The sequence below is a fragment of the Rhinopithecus roxellana genome, unplaced genomic scaffold (assembly GCF_007565055.1).
Source record: "Rhinopithecus roxellana isolate Shanxi Qingling unplaced genomic scaffold, ASM756505v1 contig964, whole genome shotgun sequence".
NCBI classification, from domain to species: Eukaryota; Metazoa; Chordata; class Mammalia; order Primates; family Cercopithecidae; genus Rhinopithecus; species Rhinopithecus roxellana.
The window spans coordinates 45,486-70,595 of NW_022144714.1; the positions used below are offsets into that span (position 1 = coordinate 45,486).

At 23.5% G+C, this 25,110-nt stretch overlaps 2 pseudogenes; both read right to left on the minus strand.

The window, feature by feature from the left end:
- Window positions 1–5,173: 5,173 nt before the first annotated feature.
- LOC115896235 lies at window positions 5,174–6,017 on the minus strand (annotated as a pseudogene).
- Window positions 6,018–6,944: 927 nt separating this feature from the next.
- Window positions 6,945–7,826, minus strand: LOC115896236 (annotated as a pseudogene).
- Between the last annotated feature and the right edge of the window lie 17,284 nt (window positions 7,827–25,110).

Below are 25,110 nucleotides of genomic sequence, written 5' to 3' on the forward strand. Positions count from 1 at the left end.
CTATATCTATCATATCTATTATGTCTATATTATATACCTATGTCTATTATATCTATTATGTCGATGTTTTATACCTATATCTTTCAAATCTATTTTGTCTCTATCTTATGCCTATATTTGTTATATCTATTATGCCTATATTTTATACCTATATCTATTATATCTATTATGTCTATATTTTATACCTATATCGATTATGTCTATATTTTATACCTATATCTATTATATCTATTATGTCTATATTTTATACCTATATCGATTATGTCTATATTTTATACCTATATCTATTATATATATTATGTCTATATTTTATACATATATCCATTATATCTATTATGTCTATATTTCATACCTATAACTATTTTGTCTATATTTTTTACCTATATCTATTATAACTATTATATCTATATTTTATACCTGTATCTATTATATCTATTATGTCTGTATTTTATACCTATATCTATTATATCTAATATGTCTATATTTTATCCCTCTATCTATAATATCTATTATGTCTATATTTTATACCTACATGTATTATATCTATTATGTCTTTATATTATACCTATATCTATTATATCTATTATGTCTATACTTTATAACTGTATCTATTATATCTATTATGTCTATATTTTATACCTATATCTATTATGACTATATTTTATAACTATATCTATTATATCTATTATGTCTATATTTTATACGTATATCTATTATGTCTATATTTTATACCTATATCTATTATATCTATTATGTCAATATTTTATACCGATATCCATTATATCTATTATGTCTGTTTTGTATACCTATATTTATTGTATCTATTATGTCTATGTTTGATACCTATATCTATTATATCTATTATGTGTATATTTTATACCAATATCTATTATATCTATTATGTCTATATTTTATAACTATATCTATTATATCTATGATGTCTATATTTTATACCTATATCTTTAATGTCTATATTTTATACCTGGATCTATTATATCTATTATATTTATATTTTACAATTATATCTACTATATATATATTTTATACCGATATCTATTATATCTATTTTATCTATAGTTGATAACTATATCTATTATATCTCTATTTTATATATATATCCATTATGTCTATTATATCGATATTTTATACCTATATCTATTATATCTATATTTTATACCCCTATCTATTATATCTTTTATGTATATATTTTATACCGATATCTATCTATTATGTCTATATTTTATACCTATGGCTATTACATCTATTTTGTCTATATTTTATACCTATATCTATAATATCTATTATGTCTGTATTTCATACCTATATCTATTATGTCTATGTTTTATACCTTTATCTATATCTATTATATCTATATTTTATACCTATATCTGTTATATCTACTCTGTCTATATTTTATACCTATATCTATTATATTTATTATGTCTATATTTTATACCTATATCTATTATATCTATTATGTCTATATTTTATTGTATATGTATTATATCTATTATATCTATATTATATACCTACATCTATTATAACAATATTTCATACCTATATCTATTATATCTATATTTTATACCTATATCTATTATATCTAATATGTCTAAATGTTATACCTATATGTATTTTATATATATTATATACTTATATCTATTATAATTATGTCTATATTTTATAACTATACATTATGTCTATATTTTGCACCTATATCTATTATATCTATTATGTCTATATTTTATAACTATATATTATGTCTATATTTTATATCTTTATCCATTATATATATCATGTCTATATTTTATATCTTTATCTATTATGTCTATATTTTACACCAATATCTATTGTATCTATTCTGTGTATATTTTATTCGTATATCTATTATATCTTTATGTCTATATTTTATACCTATATGAATTATATCTATATTTTATAACTATATGTGTAATATCTATATTTTATTCCTATATATATAATATCTATTATGTCTATATTTTATACCTATATCTATATATCTACTATGTCTATATTTTACACCTATATCTATTATATCTATTACGTCTATATTTTATACCCATATCTATTATATCTATTTTATCTATTTTATATGATATATATATATATATATATTTTATATATCTATTTTATCTCTTATATATTTTATGTCTTTTATATATTTTATGTCTATATTTTATATCTACATCTATTTTATCTATTATGTCTATATCTTATACCTATATCTATTATATCTATTATGTCTTTATTTTAAACCTATAACTATTATATCTATTATGTCTTTATTTCATACCTAATCTATTATAACCATTATGTCTATATTTTGTACCTATATCTATTATGTCTGTATTTTATACCTATATCTATTATAATTACTATGTCTATATTTTATACCTATATCTATTATATCTATTTTGTCTATATTTTATACCTATTTCTACTATATTTATTATGTCTATATTTAATACCTATATCTATTATGTCCATATTTTATACGTATATCTATTATATCTATTTTGTCTATATTTTATATCTATATCTATTATGTCTATATTTCATACCTATATTTATATACCAGTTATGTCTATATTTTATACCCATATCTATTATATCTCTTATGTCTATATTTTATACCTATATCTGTTATGTCTGTATTTTAAACCTATATCTATTATATCTAATATGTCTATATTTTATACCTATATCTATTATGTCTATATTTTATATCTATATCTATTATATCTATTATGTCTATATTTTATACCTGTATCTATTATAACTATTATGTCTATATTTTATACCTATATCTATTGTATCTATTATGTATATATCTTATACATATATCTATTATATCTATTTTGTCTATATTTGATACCTATATCTTTTATATCTATTTTGTCTATATTTTGTATCTATTTCAATTATGTCTGTATTTAATCCTGTATCTATTATATCTTTTATATCTTTATTTTATAACTATATCTATTATATCTATTATGTCTATATCTTATACATATATCTATTATATCTAATATCTGTATATATTATACCTATATGTATTATGTATATATTTCATACCTACATTTTTATACCAGTTATGTCTATATTTTATACCTATATCTATTATATCTAGTATGTCTATATATTATACTGATATCTAATATGTCTATATTTTATACCTATATCTATTATGTCTACTCTGTCTCTATTTTATACCTATATCTATTATATCTATTATGTCTATATTTCATACCTATATCTATTGTATCTATTATGTCTATATTTTATACCTATATCTTTTATATATATTTTCTCTATATTTTATACCTATTTCAATTATGTCCATATTTCATTCCTATATCTATTATGTCTATATTTAACACCTGTATCTATTATATCTACTATGTCTATATTTATACCTATATCTATTATGTCCATATTTTATACCTATATCTCTTATATCTATTATGTCTATATTTTATATCTATATCTATTATTACTATTATGTCTGTATCTTATACCTATATCTATTATATCTATTATGTCTTTATTTTAAACCTATAACTATTATATCCATTATGTCTATATTTTATACCTATAGCTATTATATCTACTATGTCTATATTTTTCACCTATATCTATTATATCTATTACGTCTATATTTTATCCCCATCTCTCTTATATCTATTATGTTTATATTTTATATCTATTATATCTATGTCTATATTTTATACCTATATCTATTTTGTCTATATTTTATACGTATATCTCTTAAGTCTATATTTTATACATATATCTATTTCATCTATTATGTCTATATTTTATACCTATATCTATTATATGTATTATGCCTATATTTTGTGCCTATATCTATTAAATCTATTATGTCTATATTTTATATCTATATCTATTATGTCTATATTTAATACCTATATCTATTATATCTATTATGTCTATATTTTATACATATAATTATTATATCTAATATATCTATATTTCATACCTATATCTATTATGTCTATATTTTATATCTATATGTATTATATCTACTATGTGTATATCTTATACATATATCTATTATATCTATTATGTCTATATTTTATACCTATATTTATTATATCTATTTTGTCTATATTTTATACCTATATCTTTTATATCTATTTTGTCTATATTTTATACCTATTTCAAGTATGTCTGTATTTTATTCCTATATATATTATATCTATTATGTCTATATTTTATACCTATATCTATTATATCTCTTATGTCTATATTTTATACCTATATCTATTATATCTATTATGTATATATATTATACATATATCTATTATATCTATTATGTCTATATTTCATACCTATATGCTATTATATCTATTATGTCTATATTTTATACCTATATTTATTATATCTATTATGTCTATATTTTATACCTATATCTATTGTATCTATTTTGTCTATATTTCATACCTATATCTATTTTATCTATTATGTCTATATTTTAAACCTGTATCTATTATATCGATTATGTCTACATCTTATACATATATCTATTATATCTATTATGTCTATATTTTATACCTATATCTATTTTGTCTGTATTTTATACCTATATCTATTATGTCTATTTTATACCTATATCTATTATATGTATTATGTCTATATTTTATAACTATATCTATTAAATCTATTATGTCTGTATTTTATACTGATATCTATTATGTCTATATTTTATACCTATATCTATTATATCTATTATGTCTATATTTTATAACTATATCTATTAAATCTCTTATGTCTATATTTTATACCGATATGTATTATGTCTGTATTTTATTCCTATATATATTATATCTATTATGTCTATATTTTATACCTATATCTATTAAATCTATTTTGTCTATATTTTATATGTATGTCTATTATGTCTATGTTTTATACCTATATCTATTATATCTATTATGTCTATATTTTATACCTATAATTATTATATCTAATATGTCTATATTTTATACCTATATCTATTATGTCTATATTTTATATCTATATCTATTGTATCTGTCTATATTTTATACCTATATCTATTGTATCTATTAAGTCTATATCCTTTTTTTTTTTTTAAGAGGCTTAATTCACTTTATTTTTCTGTATAAAAAGCCTATGTTGTAGCCACAGCTGGAGCCTGGGTCCACTGCACGGAGACTCTGGTGTGGGTCTTGACAAGGTGGTCAGTGAATTCCTGATAGATAGACTTGGTAAACACAGTCTCCTTCCATACATCAGGGGTCAGGTAGCTGTAGGTCTTAGAGATGGCATCAAAGGTGGCCTTGGCGAAGTTGCCCCGGGTGGCAGTGCAGCCCCGGGCTGAGGTGTAGCAGTCATCAATACCAGCCATCATGAGCAGCTTCTTGGGCACAGGCGCTGAGACGATGCCAGTGCCCCTGGGTGCAGGGATGAGGCGCACCAGCACAGAGCCACAGCGGCCTGTCACCTTGCAAGGGACGGTGTGGGACTTGCCGATCTTGTTCCCCCAGTAGCCTCTGCGCACCGGGACAATGGAGAGTTTGGCCAGGATGATGGCCCCACGGATGGCGGTGGCCACCTCCTTGGAGTACTTAACACCCAGGCCGACGTGGCCATTGTAGTCCCCGATAGCAACAAACGCCTTGAACCTGGTGCGCTGACCAGCACGGGTCTGCTTCTGCACCGGCATAATCTTCAAAACCTCATCTTTGAGAGAGGCCCCCAAGAAAAAGTCAATGATCTCAGATTCCTTAATGGGCAGAGAGAAGAGGTAGATCTCCTCCAGGGACTTGATCTTCATGTCCTTGACCAAGCGGCCCAGCATGGTGACGGGCATCCACTCCTTATCCTCGGCCTTGCCTCCGCGAGCTCCGCGGCCTCAGCCCCGACCCCGTCCATGGCCGCGACCCCGGCCCCGGATGCCACTGCCGAAACCTCTGCGGAAGACACCGCGGTTCACCATCCCAGGTCCACCAGGGCCTCCGGACCACCCCGCTGAACCGGCGTCATCCGCCATTTGGTGTTTTCTCGGAGAAGAAGCTAATGTCTATATCTTATACACATATCTATTATATCTATTATGTCTATATTTCATACCTATACCTATTATATCTATTATGTCTATATTTTATATCTGTATCTATTATATCTATTATGTCTATATTTTATACCTATATTGATTATATCTATTATGTCTATATTTTATACCTATATCTTTTATATCAATTTTGTCTATATTTTATACCTATTTCAGTTATGTCTATATTTTATTCCTATATCTATAATATCTATTATGTCTATATTTTATACCTATATTGATTATATCTATTATGTCTATATTTTATACCTATATCTATTATGCCGATTATGTCTATATCTTATACATATATCTATTATATCTACTTTGTCTATATTTTATAACTATATCTATAATATCTATTATGTCTATATTTTATACCTATATCTTTTATATCTATTTTGTCTATATTTTATACCTATTTCAATTATGTCTATATTTTATTCCTATAACTATTATATCTATTATGTCTATATTTTATACCGATATGTATTATGTCTATATTTTATACCTATATCTATTATATCTATTATGTCTATATTTTATAACTATATCTATTAAATCTATTTTGTCTATATTTTATATCTATATCTATTATGTCTATATTTTATATCTATATCTATTATATCTATTATGTCTATATTTTATACCTATAATTATTATATCTAATATGTCTATATTTTATACCTATATCTATTATGTCTATATTTTATATCTATATCTATTGTATTTGTCTATATTTTATACCTATATCTATTGTATCTATTATGTCTATATCTTTTTTTTTTTTTAACAGGCTTAATTCACTTTATTTTTCTTGTAAAAAAGCCTATGTTGTAGCCACAGCTGGAGCCTGGGTCCGCTGCACGGAGACTCTGGTGTGGGTCTTGACAAGGTGGTCAGTGAATTCCTGATAGGTAGACTTGGTAAACACAGTCTCCTTCCACAGGTCAGGGGTCAGGTAGCTGTAGGTCTTAGAGATGGCATCACAGGTGGCCTTGGCGAAGTTGCCCAGGGTGGCAGTGCAGCCCCGGGCTGAGGTGTAGCAGTCATCAATACCAGCCATCATGAGCAGCTTCTTGGGCACAGGCGCTGAGACGATGCCAGTGCCCCTGGGTGCAGGGATGAGGGGCACCAGCACAGAGCCACAGCGGCCTGTCACCTTGCAAGGGACGGTGTGGGGCTTGCCGATCTTGTTCCCCCAGTAGCCTCTGCGCACCGGGACAATGGAGAGTTTGGCCAGGATGATGGCCCCACGGATGGCGGTGGCCACCTCCTTGGAGTACTTAACACCCAGGCCGACGTGGCCATTGTAGTCCCCGATAGCAACAAACGCCTTGAACCTGGTGCGCTGACCAGCACGGGTCTGCTTCTGCACCGGCATAATCTTCAAAACCTCATCTTTGAGAGAGGCCCCCAAGAAAAAGTCAATGATCTCAGATTCCTTAATGGGCAGAGAGAAGAGGTAGATCTCCTCCAGGGACTTGATCTTCATGTCCTTGACCAAGCGGCCCAGCTCGGTGACGGGCATCCACTCCTTATCCTCGGCCTTGCCTCCGCGAGCTCCGCGGCCTCGGCCCCGACCCCGTCCACTGCCGCGACCCCGGCCCCGTATGCCACTGCCGAAACCTCTGCGGAAGACACCGCGGTTCACCATCACAGGGCCACCAGGGCAGCCGGACCGCCCCGCTGCACCGGCGTCATCCGCCATTTGGTGTCTTCTCGGAGAAGAAGCTAATGTCTATATCTTATACACATATCTATTATATCTATTATGTCTATATTTCATACCTATACCTATTATATCTATTATGTCAATGTTTTATACCTATATCTATTACATGTATTATGTCTATATTTTATAGCTTTATCTATTATATCTATTATGTCTATATCATATACCTGTATCTATTATATCTATTATGTCCATATTTTATACCTATATTATAACTATTATGTCCATATTTTATACCTATAATTATTATATCTAATATGTCTATATTTTACAGCTATATCTATTATTTCTATATTTTATACCTATATCTATTATGTTTATATTTCATACCTATATCTATTATGTCTATTATGTCTATATTTTATAGCTATTTCTATTTTATCTTTTATGTCTATATTTTATACCTATATCTATTATATCTATTATGTCTATATTTTATTCCTATATCTATTATGTCTATTATGTCTATATTTTATACCTATATCTATTTATATCTATTATGTGTATATTTTATACGTATATCTATTATATCTATTTTGTCCATATTTTATACCTATATGTATTATATCTATTATGTCTATATTTTATACCTATATCTATTATATCTATTATGTCTATATTTTATTCTTATATCTATCTCTTATGTGTACATTTTATACCTATAACTATTATATCCACTATATCTATATTTTATACCTATATCTATTATATCTGTATTTGAAACCTATATCCATTATATCTATATCTATATTTTATACCTATATCTATTATATCTGTTATGTCTATATTTTATCCCTCTATCTATAATATCTATTATGTCTATATTTTATAACTCTATCAAGTATATCTATTATGTCTTTATTTTATACCTATATCGATTATATCTATTATGTCTATATTTTATACCTGTATCTATTATATCTATTATGTTTATATTTTATCCCTCTATGTATTATATCTTTAATGTCTATATTTTTTTTTATACTTTATGTTCTAGGGTACATGTGCATAACGTGCCGGTTTGTTACATATATATACTTATGCCATGTTGGTGTGCTGCAACCATCAACTCGTCAGCACCCATCAATTCATCATTTATATCATGTATAACCCCCAATGAAATCCCTCCCTCCTCCCCCCTCCCCCTCCCCATAATAGGCCGCAGTGTGTGATGTTCCCCTTCCCAAGTCCAATTTTATAACTCTATCAATTTTATCTATTATGTCTATATTTTATATCTCTATTATATCTATTATGCCTATATTTTATACCTATATCTATTATATCTATTATGTCTATATTTTATATCTATATCCAATATGTCTATTATGTGTATATCTTATACCTATATATATGATATCTATTATGTCTATATTGTATACCTATATCTATTAAGAATATATTTTATACCTATATTTATTATATCTTTTATGTCTATATTTTATACCTATATCTATTATGTCTATATTTTATACCTATATCTGTTATGTCTATATTTTATACCTATATCTATTATGTCTATATTTAATACCTATATCTATTATATCTATTATGTCTATGTTTTATACCTATACCTATTATGTCTATATTTTATGAATATATCAATTATATCTATATTTTATACGTATATCTATTATATCTATTATATCTATAATTGATACCTATATCTATTATATCTATATTTTATACCTTTATCTATTATATCTATTATGTGTAAATTTTGTACCTATATCTATTATATCTATTATGTCTATATTTTATACCTATATCTATTATATCTCTTATATCTATATTTTATAACAATATCTATTATATCAATTTTGTCTATATTTTATACCTGTATCGATTATATGTATTATGTCTGTATTTTATACCTATATCTATTATATCTCTTATGTCTATATTTTATACCTATATCTATTATATCTATTATGTTTATATTTTATACCCATATCTATTATATCTCTATTTTATACCTATATCTATTATATCTATTATGTCTATATTTTATACCTATATCTATTATATCTCTTATGTCTGTATTTTATACCTATATCTATTATATCTATTGTGTCTATACTTTATACCTATATCTATTATGTCTATATTTAATATCTTTATCTATTATATCTATTAGGTCTATATGTTATAACTATATGTGTTATATATATTATGTCTATATTTTATGCCTATATCTATTATATCCACTATATATATATTTTATACCTATATCTATTATATCTATATTTGATACCTATATCCATTATATCTATTATATTTATATTTTATACATATATCTATCATATCTATTATTTCTATATTTAATGCCTATATCTATTATGTCTATCATGTCTATATTCTATACTTATATCTATTATAAACATATTTTATACCTATATCCATTATATCTATATTTTTTTCCTATATATATTATATCTAGTATATGTATATTTTATAATTATATCTCTTATATCTATATTTTATACCTGTATCTATTATATCTATTTTCTATATTTTATACCTGTATCTATTATATCTATATTTTATACATATATCTATCATATCTATTTTATCTATGTTTTATACCTATATCTATTATATTTAAAATGTATATATTTTATACCTCTATCTATTATATCTATTATGTCTTTATTTTATACCTATATCTGTTATACGTATTATGTTTATATTTTATCCCTCTATCTATTATATCTATTATGTCTATATTTTATTCCTATATCTATTATATCTGTTATGTCTGTATTTTATAACTATATCTATTATATCTATTATGTCCATATTTTTTACGTATGTCTACTATATCTATTATGTCTATATTTAATACCTATATATATTATATCTATTATGTCTAAATTTTATACCTATATCTATTATGTCTATATTTTATATCTATATCTATTATACCTATTACGTCTATATTTTATACCTATATCTATTATATCTCTTATGTCTGTATTTTATACCTATATCTATTATATCTATTGTGTCTATACTTTATACCTATAACTATTATGTCTATATTTAATAACTTTATCACTTATATCTATTAGTTCTATATGTTATAACTATATGTGTTATATATATTATGTCTATATTTTATGCCTATATCTATTATATCCACTATATATATATTTTATACCTATATCTATTATATCTATATTTGATACCTATATCTATTATATCTATTATATCTATATTTTATACATATATCTATCATATCTATTATTTCAATATTTAATGCCTATATCTATTATGTCTATCATGTCTATATTTTATACTTATATCTATTATAACCATGTTTTATACCTATATCCATTATATCTATATTTTTTTCCTATATATATTATATCTATTATATTTATATTTTATAATTATATCTCTTATATCTATATTTTATACCTTAATATATTATATCTATTTTCTGTATTTTATACCTGTATCTATCTATATTTTATACATATATCTATCATATCTATTATATCTATGTTTTATACCTATATCTATTATATTTAAAATGTATATATTTTATACCTCTATCTACTATATCTATTATGTCTTTATTTTATACCTATATCTGTTATACGTATTATGTTTATATTTTATCCCTCTATCTATTATATCTATTATGTCTATATTTTATTCCTATATCTATTATATCTGTTATGTCTGTATTTTATAACTATATCTATTATATCTATTATGTCCATATTTTTTACGTACGTCTACTATATCTATTTTGTCTATATTTAATACCTATATATATTATATCTATTATGTCTAACTTTTATACCTATATCTATTATGTCTATATTTTATATCTATATCTGTTATACCTATTAAGTCTATATTTTATACCTATATCTATTATATCTATTATGCCTATATTTTATACCTATATCTATTATATTTATTATATCTATATTTTATACCTATATCTATTATATTTATTATATCTATATTTTATACCTATATCTATTATATCTATTATGTCTATATTTTATACCTATATCTATTATGTCTATATTTTTTACCTATATCTCTCATATCTATTATGTCTATATTTCATACCTATATCTATTATGTGTATATTGTATACCTATATCTATTATATCTATTAGATTTATATTTTATCATTATATCAATTATACCTACATTTTATACGTATATCTATTATATCTATTATATGCATATTTTATACCTATATCTATTATATCTATATTTTATAACTTCATGTATTATATCTATTATGTCTATATTTTATACCTATATCTATTATACCTCCTATGTCTATATATTATACCTGTATCTATTATATTTATTGTGTCTATACTTTATACCTATATCTATTTTGTCTATATTTTATATCTTTATCTATTATATCTATTATGTCTATATTTTATACCTATATCTATTATATCTATTATGTCTGTATTTTATGCCTATATTATGCCACTATATGTATTACCTATATCTATTATATCTATATTTGATACCTATATCCATTATATGTATTATATCTCTATTTTATACATATATCTATCATATCTATTATGTCTATATTTTATGCCTATATCTATTATATCTATTATATCCATATTTTATACTTATATCTATTATAACCATATTTTATACCTATATCCATTATATCTGTATTTTTTTTCCTATATCTATTATATCTATATTTATATTTTATAATTATATCTATTATATCTATATTTTATAATTATGTCTATTATATCTATATTTTATACCTATATCTATTATATCTATTGTCTATGTTTTATACCTCTATCTGTTTTATCTATTTTTTATACATACATCTATTATATCTATTTTATCTATATTTTATAGCTATATCTATTATATCTATATTTTTACCTGTATCTATTATATCTATTGAGTCTATATTTTATACCTTTATCTATTATATCTATTATGTTTCTATTTTATACCTATATCTATTATATCTATTATATCTATATTTTATACCTATATCTATTATATCTATTATGTCTGCATATTATAGCTATATCTATTATGTCTATATTTTATAACTATACTTATTATAACTATTATGTGTATATTTTATAACTATATATTATGTCTTTATTTTACACCTATATGTATATCTATTATGTCTATATTTTAAAAGTATATATTATGTCTATATTTTATGTCTATATCTATTATATATATTGTTTGTATTTTATATCTGTATCTATTATGTCTGTATTTTACACCTATATCTATTATATCTGTTTTGTGTATATTTTACACGTATATCTATTATATATTTATGTCTATATTTTATACCTATATCTATTATATCTATTATATCTAAATATTATACCCATATCTACTATGTCTATTTTTAAAACAATATCTCTTATATCTGTTATGTCTATAATTCACGTCTGTATCTATTATATCTATTATGTCTATATTTTATACCTATATCTATGATATCCATTATGTCTACATTTTATACCTATATCTATTATATCTTTAATGTGTATATTTTCTACCTATATCTCTTACATCTATTTTGTCTATATCTATTATACCTATTATGTCTATATTTTATACCTATATCTATTATCTCCATTGTCTATATATTATACCTATATCAATTATATATAGGTTATACCTATTTCTATTATATCTATTATGTTTATATTTTATACCTATATCTATTATATCTATTATGTCTATGTTTTATACCTATATCTATTATATCTATTATGTCTATATTTTATACCTATATCTATTTTATCTATTATGTATATATTTTATACCTACATCTATTTTATCTATTACATCTATATTTTTTACCAAATGTATTATGTCTCTATTTTATACCTATATCTATTATATCTATATTTTATACCTATATCTATTATATCTATTATGTCTATATTTTATACCTATATCTACTAAGTCTGTCTATATTTTATACCTATATTTATTATGTCTATTATGTGTATATTTTATACCTAAATCTATTATATCTATTATGTCGATATTGTGTATCTATATCTATTTTGTCTATATTTTATATGTATATCTGTTGTATCTATTATGTCTATATTTTATACGTATATCTATTATATCTGTTATGACTATATTTTATATCTACATCTATTATATCTATTATGTCTATATGTTACACCTATATCCATTATATCTATTATGTCTATGTTTAATAACTGTATCTATTATATCTATTATGTCTATATTTTATACCTATATCTATTATATCTACTATATCTATATTTTATACCTATATATTATAACTATTTTTATTTCTATATCAATTGTATCTCTATTTTACAGCTATATCTATTATAACTATTATATTTATTTTTTATTTTTATTTTTTTATTTTTATTTATTTTTTTTTTTTTGAGACGGAGTCTCGCTCTGTCGCCCGGGCTGGAGTGCAGTGGCCGGATCTCAGCTCACTGCAAGCTCCGCCTCCCGGGTTACGCCATTCTCCTGCCTCAGCCTCCCAAGTAGCTGGGACTACAGGCGCCCGCCACCTCGCCCGGCTAGTTTTTTGTATTTTTTAGTAGAGACGGGGTTTCACCATGTTAGCCAGGATGGTCTCGATCTCCTGACCTCGTGATCCGCCCGTCTCGGCCTCCCAAAGTGCTGGGATTACAGGCTTGAGCCACCGCGCCCGGCCAATATTTATTTTTTATAATTATATCTATGATATCTATATTTTCTTCCTGTATCCATTATATCTATTGTATCTATACTTTATACCTATATCTATTATATCTATATTTTATACCTACATCTATTATATCCATTATATCTATATTTTATACCTATATATATTATATCTGTATTTTATACCTGTATTTATTATATCTATTATGTCTATATTTTATACCTATAATTATTATATCTATTATGTCTCTATTTTATACCGATATGTATTATATCTATTATGTCTATATTTTATACCTATATATATTATATCTATTATGTCTATATTTTATACCTATGCCTATTATATCTATATTTTATTCGTATATCCATTATATCCATATTTTATACCTACATCGATTATATCTATTTTGTCTACATTTTATACCTATATCTATTATATCTATTATGTCTATATTTTATACCTATACCTATTATATCCATTTTGTGTATATTTTATAGCTATATCTATTATGTCTATTTTTTATACCTATATATTTTATATGTGTTATTTCTATATTTTATACCTATATCTATTATGTCTATATTTTATATCTATATCTATTATATCTATTATGTCTATATTTTATACCTATATGAATTATAACTATTATGTCTATATTTTATACCTATATCCTTTATATCTACTATGTGTATATTTTATACCTATATCTATTATATCCATTATATCTATTTTTTATACCTATATCTATTGTATCTATATTTTATACCTATATATATTATATCAATTATATCCATATTTTGTACCTATATCTATTACATGTTTATATCTATATTTTATACCTATATCTATATCTATTATATCTATATTTTATACCTACATCTATTATATCTCTTATATCTATATTTTAACTATATCTGTTATACTTATTATGTCTATATTTGATTCCAATATCTATTATATCTATTATGTCTATATTTTATACCTACATCTATTATGTCTATATTTTATACCTCTATCTATTATGTCTATATTTTATACCCATATCTGTTATAACTATTATCTCTATATTGTATAACTCTATCTGTTGTATCTATTCTGTCTATATTTTATACCTATATCTATTATGTCTATTTTTTATGCCTATATCTATTATATCTATTACGTCTTTATTTTTTACCTATATCTATTATGTCTATATTTTATACCTATATCTATTATGTCTGTCTATAATTTATACCTATATCTATTATATCTACTATGTCTATATTTTATACATATATCTCTTATGTCTGTATTTTTAACCTATATCTATTATAACTATTATGTCTATATTTTAGAACTATATCTGTAATATATATTATGTCCATTTTCTATTCGTATTTCTATTATATCTATTATGTCTATATTTTGTCCCTTTATCTATTATATCTATTGTCTGTATATTTTATACGTGTAACTATTATATCTATTATGTCTATATTTTATACCGATATCTAGTATATTAATTCTGTCTACTTTTTATACCTATGTCTATTATATCTGTTATGTCTATATTTTATTCCTATATCTATTATATCTATTATATCTATATTTTATACCTATATCTATTATATCTATTATGTCCATATTTTAAAACTTTATCTATTATAGCTATTATGTATATATTTTATACCTATATCTATTATATCTAATATGTCTATGTTTTATACCTATATTTATTATATCTATTATGTCTATATTTTATATCTATATCTTTTATATCTATTTTGTCTATATTTTATACCTATATCTATTGTATGTATTATGTCTATATCTTATACATATATCTATTATATCTATTATGTCTATATTTCATACCTATACCTATTATGTCTATGTTTTATACCTATATCTATTATGTCTATATTTTATGCCTGTATCTATTATATCTATTATATCTATATTTTATACCTATATCTATTATCTCTATCCTTTATTCCTATATCTATTATGTCTATATTTTATATCTGTATCGATTATATGTATTATGTGTATATTTTATACCTATATCTATTATATCTCTTATAGCTATATTTTATACCTATATCTATTATATCTATTATGTTTATATTTTATACCAATATCTATTATGTCTATATTTTTTACCTATATCTATTATATCTATTATGTATATATTTAAAACCTATATCTCTTATATCTATTATGTCCATATTTTATACCTTTATCTATTATAGCTATTATAGGTATATTTTATAACTCTATCAGTTATATCTATTATGCCTATATTTTATACCTACATCTATTATAGCTATTATGTCTATATTTTATACCTATATCTATTATATCTATTATGTCTGTATTTTATACCTATATCTATTAAGTCTGTCTATATTTTATACCTATATTTATTATGTCTATTATGTGTATATTTTATACGTAAATCTATTATATCTGTTATGTCGATATTGTGTATCTATATCTATTTTGTCTATATTTTATATCTATATCTACTGTATCTCTTATGTCTATATTTTATACGTATATCTATTATATCTGCTATGTCTATATTTTATATCTATATCTATTATATCTATTATGTCTATATTTTATACGTATATCTATTATATCTGTTATATCTATATTTTATATCTATATCTATTATATCTATTATGTCTCTATTTTATTACCATATCTATTATATTTATTATGTCTATATTTAATAACTATATGTATTATATCTACTATGTCTATATTTTATATCTCCATCTATTATAACTATTATGTCTATATTTTAATCCTATATAAATTACATCTATTATGACTAAATTTTGTACCTATGTATTATCTATATATTTTACACCTATATCTATTATATCTATTATGTCTATATTTTATAACCATAGCTATTATATTTATATTTTACACCTATATCTTTTACACTTATTATATCTATATTTTATATCTATAGCTATTATATCTATATTTTTTGCCTATATCCATCATATCTATTATTTCTATATTTTATACTTGTATCTATTATATCTATAATATCTATATTTTATATCTATATCTATTGTATCTATATTTTATACCTATATGTATTTTATCTATTATGTTTATACTTTATACCTGTGTTTATTGTATCTATTATGTCTATTTTTTATACCTATATCTATTATAACTATTATGTACATATTTTATACCTATATCTCTTATGTCTATAGTTTATACCTATATCTATTATATCTATTATGTCTATATTTTGTACCTATAGCTATTATGTCTACATTTCATACGTATATCTACTATATTTATAGTGTCTATATTTTATACCTACATCTATTTTGTCTGTATTGCATATCTATGTCTATTATATCTATTACGTCTATATGTTATGCTTATATCTATTATATCTATTATGTGTACATTTTGATCCTATATCTATTATATCTATTATGTCTATTTTTTATTCCTTTATCTATTATATCTATTATGTCTATATTTTATACCTATATCAATTATATCTATTATGACTAAATTTTATACCTATATGTATTATGTCTATATTTTACACCTATATCTATTACATATCTTGTATCTGTATTTTATACCTGTATCTATTATATCTATATTTTATACCTCTATCTATTCTATCCATTATGGCTATATTTTATACCTATATCTACTATGTCTATATTTTATAACTATATCTATTATATCTATGATGTCTATATTTTATGCCTATGTGTATTATATCTTTTATGTCTATATTTTATCCCTGTATCTATTATATCTATTATGTCTACATTTTATAACTATATCTATTATATCTATTATGTGTATATTTTATACCTATATCTACTATGTCTATTTTTTGTACCTGTAACGATTATATGTATTATGTCTATATATTTTTTTTTTTTTGAGGCGGAGTCTCGAGTGTCGCCCGGACTGGAGTGCAGTGGCCAGATCTCAGCTCACTGCAAGCTCCGCCTCCAGGGTTCACGCCATTCTCCTGCCTCAGCCTCCCGAGTAGCTGGGACTACAGGGGCCCGCCACCTCCCCTGGCTAGTTTTTGTATTTTTAGTAGAGACGGGCTTTCACCGTGTTAGCCAGGATGGTCTCGATCTCCTGACCTCGTGATCCGCCCGTCTCGGCCTCCAAAGTGCTGGGATACAGGCTTGAGCCACCGTGCCCGGCCTATGTCTATATTTTATAACTATATCTATTATATCTCTTATGTCTATATTTTATAAATATATCTATTTTATGTATTATGTTTATATTTTATACCCATATCTATTATGTCTATATTTTATACCTATATCTATTATATCTTTTATGTCTATATTTTATACCTATATCTATTATATGTATTATGTTTTTATTTTATACCCATATCTATTATGTGTATATTTTATACATGTATCTATTATATCTATTATGTCTTTATTTTATAACTATATCTATTATACCTCTGATGTCTATATTTTATACCTATATCTATTATATCTATTGTGTATATTCTTTATACCTATATCTATTATGTCTATATTTTATATTTTTACCAATTATATCAATTATGTCTATTTTTTATACCTATATCTATTATATCTATTATGTCTTTATTTTATGCCTATATCTATTACATCCACTATATCCATATTTTATACTTATATCTACTATATCTGTATTTGATACCTATATCCATTATATCTATTATATATATATTTTATACATATATGTATCATATCTATTATGTCTATATTTTATGCCTATATCTATTATTATTATTATATATATATTTTATACTTATATCCATTATAACCATATTTTATACCTATATCCATTATATCGATATTTATTTCCAATATCTATTATATATATTTTATTTATATTTTATAATTATATCTATTATATCTATGTTTTATACCTATATCTATTATATCTATTGTCTATATTATATACCTGTATCTCTTATATCTATTTTTTTTACCTATATATATTATATCTATTTTATCTATATTTTATACCTATATCTATTATATCTATATTTTGTACCTGTATCTATTATATCTGTTATGTATATATTTTATACCTATATCTATCTATTATGTCTAAATATTATACCTATATCTATTATGTCTATATTTTATACCTATATCTATTAAATATATTATGTCTATATTTTATATCCATATCTATTTTGTCTATATTTTATACCTATATCTATTATATCAACTAGATGTATATTTTACAAGTATATCCATTAAGTCTATATTTCATACCTATATGTATTATACCTATTATGTCTATATTTTATACCTATATGTATTATATCTATTATGTCTATTCTTTATACCTATATCTGTTATATCTATTATGTCTATATTTTATATCTGTGTCTATTATATGTATTATATCTATATTTTATACCGATATCTATTGTATCTGTATTTTGTATGTATATCTATTATATCTATAATATCTATATTTTATACCTATATCTATTATATCTATATTTTATACCTCTATGTGTTATATCTATTATGTCTATATTTTGTACCTTTATCTATTATATCTGTGATGTCTATATTTTATACCTATATCTATCACATGTATTATGTCTGTATTTTATGCCTCTATCTATTATGTCTATATTTTCTACCGATATCTATTATATCTTTATTTTATACCTGTATATATTATATCTATTATATCTATATTTTTTACCTATATCTATTATATCTATATTTTACACCTATATCTATTATATCTATTATGTCTATATTTTATACCTGTATCTATTATGTCTATATTTTATACCTATATGTATATCAACTATGTGTATATTTTATAAGTATATGTATTATATCTATTATGTCTATATTTTATTCCTATATCTATTATCTCTATTATGTCTATATTTTATACTTATATCTATTATATATATATTTTATACCTGTATCTATTATAACTATTATATCTATATTCTATACCTATATCTATTATATGTATATTTTATACCTATATCTAATATAACTATTATGTCTATCTATTACATCTATTATATCTATATTTTATACCTATATCTATTATATCTATATATTATACCTGTATCTATTATATCTATTATGTCTACGTTTTATACCTATATCTATTATATCTTTTATGTTTATATTTTTTACCTATATCTATAATATCTATTACGTCTAAAGTTTATAACTATATCTAGTATATCTATTTTGTCTCTATTTAATACCTATATCTATTATGTCTATATTTGTCACCTATATCGATTATATCTATTATGTGTATATTTTATATCACATCTATTTTATATATATGTTTATATTTTATACCTATGTCTATTATATCTATTATGTCTAAATATTATACCTATGTCTATTATGTCTATATTTTACACCTCTATCTATTATAACTATTATGTCTATATTTTATAACCAAATATTATGTGTATATTTTACACCTATATCTATTATATCTATTATGTCTATGTTTTATGCCTATATCTAGTATATCCGCTATATCTATATTTTATACATATATCTATTATATCTATGTTTGATACGTATATACATTATATTTATTATATCTGTGTTTTCTACATATATCTATCATATCTATTATGTCTATATTTTATGGCTCTATCTATTATATCTATTATATCTATTATATCTATATTTTATACTTATATCTATTACAACTATATTTTATACCTATATCCATTATATCTATATTTTTTACCTATATCTATTATATCTATTTTATTTATATTTTATAATTATATCTATTATATCTATATTTTATACCTTTATATAATATATCTATTGTGTTTATTTTATACCTGTATCTATTATACCTATTTTTTATACATATATATATTATTTCCATTATATCTCTATTTTATACCTGTATCTATTATATCTATATTTTGTACCTGTCACTATTATATCTATTATGTCTATATTTTATACCTATATCTATTATATCTATAACATTTATATTTTATAATTATATCTATTATATCTATATTTTACACCTGTATCTATTATATCTATTATATCTATATTTTATATCTATATCTATTTTATTTATAATTTATACGTATTTCTATTTTATCTATTATGTCTATATTTTATACCTGTATCTATTATATCTATATTTTACACCTCTATCTATTATATCTATTTTGTCTATATTTTATACCTATGTCTATTATATCTATACTGTCCATATTTTTTACCTATATCTATTATATCTATTATGTCTATATTTTACACCTATATCTAACATATATCTTATGTCTATATTTTATACCTGTATCTATTATATCTAAATTTTATACCTATCTCTATTATGTCTACATTTTATGCCTATATCTATTATATCTTTTATGTCTATATTTTACACCTATATCTATTATATCTTTTATGTCAGTATTTTACACCTATATCTATTATATCTATTATGTCTATATATTATACCTATATCTATGATGTCTGTATTTTATACATATATCTATTATGTCTTTATTTTATAACTATACCTATTATGTCTATATTTTATACCTATATCTATTATAACTATTATCTCTATATTGTATAACTATAACTGTTGTATCTATTCTGTCTATATTTTATACCTGTATCCATTATGTCTATATTTTATACCTATATCTATTATATCCATTATGTCTACATTTTTTACCTATATCTATTATGTCTATATGTTATACCTGTATCTATTATATCTATTATGTCTATATTTCATACCTGTATATATCATATGTATTATATCTATGTTTTATACCCATATATATCATATCTATTATGTCTACGTTTTATACCTATATCTATTATATCTATTATGTGTATATTTCATACCTATATCTATTATATCTTTCATGTCTATATTTAATACCTTTATTTATTATATCTATCATGTCCATATATATACCTATATCTATTATGTCTTTATTTTATACCTATATCTACTATATCTATTATGTCTGCATTTCATACCTATATCTATTATATCTGTTTTGTCTATATGTTATACCTATTTCTATTATATCTATTATGTCTATATTTTATAACTCTATCAATTATATCTATTATGTCTATATTTTATAACTCTATCATATCTATTATGCCTATATTTTATACCTGTATCTACTATATCTATTATGTGTATATTTTATACCTGTATCTATTATGTCTATATTTTGTACCTATAATTATTATATCTCTGTTTTATAACTTTATCTATTATGTCTATGTTAAATACCTCTATCTATTATATCTATTATGTCTATATTTTATACCTATATCTATATTATGTCTATATTTTATACCTATTATACCTATTATGTCTATAATTTATACCTGTATCTTTTATATCTATTATGTCTATATTTCATACTTACATCAATTATATCTATTATGTCTATATTTTATACCTATATCTATTACCTCTATATTTTATTCCTATCTATTATATCTATTATGTCTACATTTTATACCTCTATCTATTATATCTATTATCTCTGTATTTTATACCTATATCTATTATATCTATTATGTCTATATTTTATCCCTCTATCTATAATATCTATTATGTCTATATTTTATAACTCTATGAAGTATATCTATTATGTCTATATTTAATACCTCTATCTATTATATCTATTATGCCTATATTTTATACCTATACCTATTATATCTATTATGTCGATATTTTATACCTATATCTATTATGTCTATTATGTCTATATTTTACCTATATATATCTCTTATGTCTATATTTTATACCTATATATATTAAGTCTATATTTTATACCTATATTTATTATATCTATTATGTCTATATTTTATACCTATATCTATTATGTCTATATTTTATACCTATATCTTTTATGTCTATATTTTATACCTATATCTATTATGTCTATATTTATTTATTTATTTATTTTTTTTTTCTTTTTTTTTTTTTTTTTTTTTTTGAGACGGAGTCTTGCTCTGCTGCCCAGGCTAGAGTGCAGTGGCCGGCTCTCAGCTCTCTGCAAGCTCCGCCTCCCAGGATCACGCCATTCTCCTGTCTCAACCTCCCGAGTAGCTGGGACTACAGGCGCCCGCCTCGTCGCCCGGCTAGTTTTTTGTATTTTTTAGTAGAGACGGGGTTTCACCGTATTAGCCAGGATGCTCTCGATCTCCTGACCTCATGATCCGCCTATCTCGGCCTCCCAAAGTGCTGGGATTACAGGCTTGAGCCACCGCGCACGGCCTATTATGTCTATATTTAATACCTATATCTATTATATCGATTACCTCTATACTTTATACCTATATCTGTTTTGTCCATGTTTTATACCTGTATCGATTATATTTATTATGTCTATATTTTATACCTATATCTATTATATCTCTTATGTTTATATTTTATACCCATATCTATTATGTCTATATTTTATACCTATATCTATTATATCTATTATGTCTATATTGTATACCTATATCTATTATACCTATTATGTCTATATTTTATACGTATATCTATTATATCTCTTGTGTCTGTACTTTATACCTATATCTATTATATCTATATTTTATACCTATATCTATTATAAACATATTTTATACCTGTATCCATTATATCTATATTTTTACCTATATCTATTATATCTATTATATTTATAATTTATAATCATATTTATTTATTTATTTATTTATTTATTTTTAATTATACTTTAAGTTCTAGGGTACATGTGCATAACGTGCAGGTTTGTTACATATGTATACTTATGCCATGTTGGTGTGCTGCACCCATCAACTCGTCAGCACCCATCAATTCATCATTTATATCATGTATAACTCCCCAATGCAATCCCTCCCTCCTCCCCCCTCCCCCCTCCTCATGATAGGCCCCAGTGCGTGATGTTCCCCTTCCCGAGTCCAAGTGATCTCATTGTTCAGTTCCCACCTATGAGTGAGAACATGCGGTGTTTGGTTTTCTGTTCCTGTGATAGTTTGCTAAGAATGATGGTTTCCAGCTGCATCCATGTCCCTACAAAGGACGCAAACTCATCCTTTTTTATGGCTGCATAGTATTCGATGGTGTATATGTGCCACATTTTCTTAATCCAGTCTGTCACAGATGGACATTTGGGTTGATTCCAAGTCTTTGCTATTGTGAATAGTGCCGCAATAAACATACGTGTGCATGTGTCTTTGTAGTAGAATAATTTATAATCCTTTGGGTATATACCCAGTAGTGGGATGGCTGGGTCATATGGTACATCTAGTTCTGGATCCTTGAGGAATTGCCATACTGTTTTCCATAATGGTTGAACTAGTTTACAATCCCACCAACAGTGTAAAGGTGTTCCTATTTCTCCACATCCTCTCCAACACCTGTTGTTTCCTGACTTCTTAATGATTGCCATTCTAACTGGTGTGAGATTTTATCTCATTGTGGTTTTGATTTGCATTTCTCTGATGGCGAGTGACGATGAGCATTTTTTCATGTGTCTGTTGGCTG